The sequence below is a fragment of the Stegodyphus dumicola genome, chromosome 4, assembly GCF_044657685.1.
Source record: "Stegodyphus dumicola isolate Sdum_Otavi_A_Nest chromosome 4, ASM4465768v1".
Classification (NCBI taxonomy): Eukaryota; Metazoa; Arthropoda; class Arachnida; order Araneae; family Eresidae; genus Stegodyphus; species Stegodyphus dumicola.
The window spans coordinates 27,561,723-27,568,149 of NC_140771.1; the positions used below are offsets into that span (position 1 = coordinate 27,561,723).

At 31.3% G+C, this 6,427-nt stretch overlaps 1 protein-coding gene across 2 annotated transcripts in view; it reads right to left on the reverse strand.

The window, feature by feature from the left end:
- The window catches only part of LOC118186482 (protein NDRG3-like), a 161,954-nt gene extending 159,632 nt beyond the window's left edge, over positions 1 to 2,322 (reverse strand). For both annotated transcript variants that reach the window (XR_004757781.2, XM_035356582.2), the window contains exon 1: positions 2,173 to 2,322. The gene's annotated coding sequence lies outside the window, so the exon portion shown is untranslated. The remainder of the gene's footprint in view (positions 1 to 2,172) is intronic.
- Positions 2,323 to 6,427: the final 4,105 nt, after the last annotated feature.

A 6,427-nucleotide genomic window follows, 5' to 3' on the forward strand; every position in this document is an offset into this window, starting at 1 on the left:
GGAGAAGGTGGTCCAAGGTTACAGAAACTTTAATTTTAGAAATCTGGCAACAAAAAAAAAAAAAAAAAAAAAACCCTCATTGGAGAGCTTTTTTGAGTGGAAAGGATTTCTGATTTTCTCATTGAAGAGCTTTTCTAATTCACAAGTAATTTGCTCTTAAATGACAAACTGTGAACTCCGTATTTTACAAAGACGTAATGGACAGACTTCTGAAAACATTTCAAAGCATTAGGTCATAAAATACTCAGTCAGAAAAAAAAGTTTTTGTCGCACGATAATACAAATTCACACAATTCCATTTTCTGAAGTAATTTCTAGCAAACAAAAATGTCACATATCTGAACCATCCCCCTTACTCATCGGATTTGGCATTCTTCCCTAAATGAAGTCTGACTTCAAAGTTCATATTACTTTAATAGCTTTGAAGAGTCTGAAGAAAACCGCAAGCAGTATTTCAAAAATGAGTTCTTTCAAGGATGCAAGCAACTGGATAAATGTGCTAAGTGTTGCATAATCTTGGAAAGATAGTTATACTAATAGCTAAACGTTGTTTTTTTGCAGCGTTCATTCCTTTGCGAATTTAACTGTAACTCTGTAGACACACCGTACATGTCCCGCAAATTGTAACTTAAATAAATTTTTAATTATTGTTAATTTAGTTGTGTTGCAGGTTATGAATTCTTGAATTGGCTATAACTCATCTCGATATCAGCGCAACCTAAAAAATACCGTTAGATTAGCAGATTTAAAAAAAAAAACTAGCAAATTATATTTGAATTCAGGAATAAAATATTACGGTTTAAAATTTACAAAACTTAAACCTTGCAAAAAGATTAATACGCTAAAAAAATATCCAAGTTATTAAGATCAAGAAATACCTGTGAAATTTTTACAAAAATTCAACTCAAGTTTGGCCTATAGAAGATTGTTATTTGGTAAGCAAGTTTTTCAAGGTCTGTTTATATTTTTATTTATTTTATTTATTTTATTTCTGGGGGATTAAATTTTATGATTAAAAAAATAACAAAAATCATAACAGAAGCATATATTTATAATAAATATTAAATCGTAAGATACTGAAATCACTTCCTCGCAGTAGTATTAAGTGAAAAAAAAGTACAAGAAAAAGATTTTATGAATGTTCTTATTTGAAAAATTACATCTCATTCTACTTTATTGCTTTGGAGAAGATATTTTGAAATGCGAGTAGAATACAGAGGATACTTTTAAAAACTCTCATTAAGCGTAAAAAAATAAGCAATTACACTTGTGATTTCAATCACTACTTTGCCTTGAGTTAATTGTGCTTTGACAACTAATTTCATCGCAAAAACTTTCCAACTGTTGTCATTTTTTAAATACACGCATTCCTTTTACTATAAATAATTATTTGCCGAAACATTCTTTGGAATTTGAGAAACTGTCTCAAATTTATAATAAAAGTAAAGGATCTGATTTGAAATTACCTACATCACAAGAAATTTAGCAAGAAATTGTGCCTTTTTAGGGCGTTGCTCGAGAGTTTAATGAACATAACAAAAAATACAAACGGAAGAAGTAATAACTAGTATATAATTTTGCAATATGTATTTTATACACTAAGGAAATTTCAGAACTTTATGTGTAATTTTTATTTATAAGATATTTATGTATCATACTAACATAAATCAAATTTCAATTTTACAAGCATTTTAAACTTCTACAATAAACCATGCCATTACATATTTTAATCATGCAAAATTCTTTTACGATTTCTTGCTGAAGCAAACAATTATGTACCCGAAAATTATACATTTTTTAGTTGGCACATATTGGCAATGATATTTCTTCCATAAAAAAAACATGTTACTGACTCGTAGTTACAAACACCATGCCTTCCTTCTTTTTTAATTTATACACCCGGAATATAAAAAAAATGGATAGCTCTCAAAAATCCAAGCAAACTTTAAATAAATCTCACCCAAACCATCATTCGAATTCTTAAATCTATCCAATAAATTTACTTTTACACACAGGTCCTGAAAATGCTTCAATGTCAAAAGGTGAAAGCATGATTTTCCACGTACGGTGAAATTAAAAAAAAAAATATTTCTCCAAAATTTATTCTACTGCAAGATAAAGATTTCTCTAAAATTAAGATAATAATTTTTCAAGAAGAAATGTTATCCTTACCTTTAACGGTTTGAGACCTCCAAGCGTTATGTTACGTGTGTGAATCCTTTTCACTCGGTGTGTAATTTCTCAACCTTTTACTCCTCGCTTGACCGTTTCTCTGAATGTTAGAGGTTTCAGCGAGGTTTAGCCTTTCCTCTCAATGACTAGAATGCGCATGCTCCCTGCCTCCGCCCTGCATCCCAACGGTTGCTATGGCGACGGAATCAACATTCCAGCCGGTTTTGAGCTTGGAATTTTGACTATTAAATAATTGTTAAAACTATAGGCACCTACAGACCCATTGCAATTTTTATGTCATTTTGTATTTTTATATCAAAAATAATTTTTTTCCTTCTTTTGCTCCATGGCTAGAAAATGTATTAGATTCCAATACTCTTCATGACTCCCTTTTCCAATGCTTAAAATGATCGAATGAATTAGCCAATCATTTAAGGCAGACTCTGTATTAACAAGCCCCTACAGAACCAGATCTTAGGCCGGATAATGTGCAAATTTTTCGGACGCTGTTGAAGAATTCAATGAATAGATTTAAAAATATAATAAGAAACAATTTCGAATATACAGTCTCTTCTTGTGCATCTTATACAAAAAGTAAAATCCAGATCTACAGCAACAAAAGTACTTATATGTTATACTTACCTAAATTTAATTTCAGTTTTATTAGCCCTTTAAACATTTGTAAGAATATTTTTCATCGTACAAAATTCTTTTGCAGTTTCCTTTAAGTACAAAACTTTGTATGCTATATAAAAGATAACAATGATGGGTTATAAGATATTATTACATTTCCCCTCGCATGCTGTCATAGAGTAAATAGTTGGTATATTCTAGCTAGCAAGCAGATCTATTAATTCGAAACCCAGTGACAGCACAGTTGGTTCTGACGTTTCATAACTCCGAAAAAATATATGTATATTACGCTTTACATTGTAAAAATTGTAGTAGTCTCTATAGTGTATCCCCCTCCCCTCAAAAAATAAATATGATGGACGATAACTCTTCATCACCTAGGTTTAGTTGACTGGCTCTGGTGCTTCTCCACATTCGCCTTTAAATGGAGGAAAATTTAAACAATTATTGCATTTTCTCTCGTGTAAATGATATCTCTCCATCACATAGCCTGTATCAACTAAGTCTCATGCTTTTCTCCAACCGCAGTTTAATTGAATGAAAATATAAGAGTAATTGAGAGCTGTGACATTTTTCTTTGCCACAAACTATTTGACAAGAAATGGACTGTCAGACATTGTACTGTAGCAGAAACCAGATACACGATTGATCTTTCTCAAGCCTAACACGTTGAATTCTCTCTGAAAGACTATCGATTGAAACTTTACAAAATATGGAAGTCAACTTTTGTCGTTCAGCAGAAAATTCCTTGTGAATTATAAGTTTTCAGCCAAAAACACTCATTAAAATAAACTAGCAGAGATTTTTGAACGTTTTTGTGGCCGCGGTGAATCTTCTCCAATCCAAGGGAGGGACGTTTTGTCTGAGGACCTAGCCTCAAATTTCATCTCCAGTCAGAATTTGTTTAAGGAAACCAGGATCAGTATCTGCCATTTCGATTAAACCATATCACGAGTAAATTCGATTATTTTTCTATGCTGGAACTTCATGAGGAACAAAGCGAGCAAGATCTTTTATGACAATCTTGCAAGCAGAGTCTATATCGATGTTAAACTCATCAGCTGTACTTGAAAAAACGCATGACGGTTTTTCAGTAGCACATTCTTTTCAGATGCTGTAATCCATTTGAGATTGCAAAGTATGCATTTCTGACATCTTTGCATCCATCACGAAACTGTCCATGCCAACGAAACACAAAGGGATCAAGTTATTGCTTGATCCCTGTACCTTCACACAATATTTCAAATGCCTCCGTTGCTGTTTCCCTCAGTTTGCAAAAGCAGAACAAGAAAAGAACTTTATTGCTAGCGTTTACCGGGCTTTTGACTCCGTGATAGCAGATGTTCTTTAGACCAAAATGAATAGTAACTACATAGAAAGCAGAAAATATTTAAGAGCAAGCAATTTGAGACGTCATTGTAATAAAGGCTGTCAGTTATCGTTTAGAAAGTTCACTTGAACATATTAAAAATATAATACTAAAAATTTTATATATGCATTGTGTACGGAGTGTAGCATTTAACAACACTCATTCTCAAAGCAGAAATAACGCATTTATTGCACACAGTTATAACTGATCATGTCTTTGAGTTAGTGTCTTAGATTTACAAAATAGATATCGCTTCTTTAAGTCAACTTCTTGTAGATGACTTCTATGGCAATCAAGGTATCACTGCCCTGAAGAGAGTTTAATAAGAACCATTAGTGTTGCTAAACCGAGATAGAAGTCACCTGGGTAAGGGTAGCAGAACTATTTTTTTTTTCTTCTTAATGGAAGTATTTGGAAACTCAAGTTTTCAATCTCAGGCTATCTGACTTTAACAGCATTAAAAATGAAATTTATCAAACAATTGAAAATGCTTCTAATGACATGCTACATTGGGTCTTTGCCAAGCGAACTAGCAATGCATAGATTGTCATAGAGCATATCACCAAGATGCTGTACTGTTGATGCTGAAGCCTGGTTTGTAAATAATTCAAGATCCTAACAAACCTAACGTGATTAGTCTCTTACAGAGTATCATAAATGTGTTATCATATTTTGGAAATGGATAACGTAACATGCCTGTATGCATTGTTTTAGTTATATAATTTGTGGCAACTTTATTTAAGCATATACATTTATTTAATCATTTTTATTAATTTATTTAATCAATATTTTAGAGATTTTACGCTGTGCTTAATTAACTGTTATTACAAATTTTAACAATACCTTTTGGTGTCCTGGAGAGGTATAAAATATTATGTTTTCCTGTGTATCGTGGAATGTATAATGATTTATATTCAAAAAATAAAATTAAAATCTTTGTTCATAATTCAGACAAACTAATATTTCATAAATAAATAGCACATACAATTTTTAAAAAATAAGGCGTAATTATTTTTTTTTCCTTTTTCCTATGAAACACGAAAAACATTTCTATATAATCAGCAGTTTCCCAAAAATTTCCTAATTTCTAAATTTACATTCCATTGATATAGTAGCCATGTTTCAGAATTTTTCCTGGCGAAGTGAAGAATTATTTACTAATCCAAATTTCTTGAACGTAATCGTATCATCAGTTGCTGTTGACATAAAATATATTGTCAACGTAACTTCTAAATTAGGGTACGATTGAATAAAAATATCATCTATCATTAAAAAGGAGAAATAATACGATTAGGATTATGACTGAAAAAGTTAATCTAAAAATTTGATGATTTAGAACAAAGTTTAATAACATTTTAAAAATATTCTTTTTAGTTTATTGTCTATATTTACCATTTTCTTTTGAAAAACCTATCTAATGTTTTTCAATTTATAAAGGCATGTATTAATTTAAATATCGATAATTATGTGACGAAAATTCTTTTGCATTTTAAGTAAACGTTTCAAGTAAAAAAAAACTCGTAAAGGACCAAATATAATGTCACATATGTTTCTTATCCTAAATTAAAGAAGTAAACTCTAGATCAGCGAAAAGAGTTTACTTCTTTAATTTATTTAATTTTTAATATCTGGAATTTTTCAAACTAGTGGTTTTTAAAATAAGACATTTCGATTGCAGTTTCCGCAATTGTTGTAAAACCGAATCACACTTGAGCAAAAATAAATTTTTGCTGCGGTTTTCTCCATCTGATAAAATATTTCGCATTAGTTCTAACAAAGGAGCAGTGTGCTAGTGCCCCAATAGTTAAGACAGTTGAAAACTGGTATCTGGATTCGAAATATTAGTACCTTGAATTCTAGTCCTAGCAAATGAGCTTGCCTGTATGAGCTTTTTCTTGGTTTCATCCATTTTTAATACAAACAGAGCCAGTTTCTTCCAGAAGGTCCTCCAAGAAGCCAGGTAACTTTTACGTACTCCGTTATAAGCAAACACACTTGTGCATAAACTGTGCATGTTTTGGTTGCATAATAAGATCCGTACGTTGATTCTCACAATTCGTTCTCATACTACTGAACAGTATGCAGAGCTCCCTGGTTAAGTCCTTATGCATCCTTCAACTTTCTTTTGAAGTGTTCTAGAGTTATATTATAAGGTATGTTCTCCCTACTTTCGTATTTTAAGTATAAATACTCCTCTAAATAGAAATCAGGAAGTTCGAAATTTGAATCTCGGAGATGGCATTTCTAATTTTT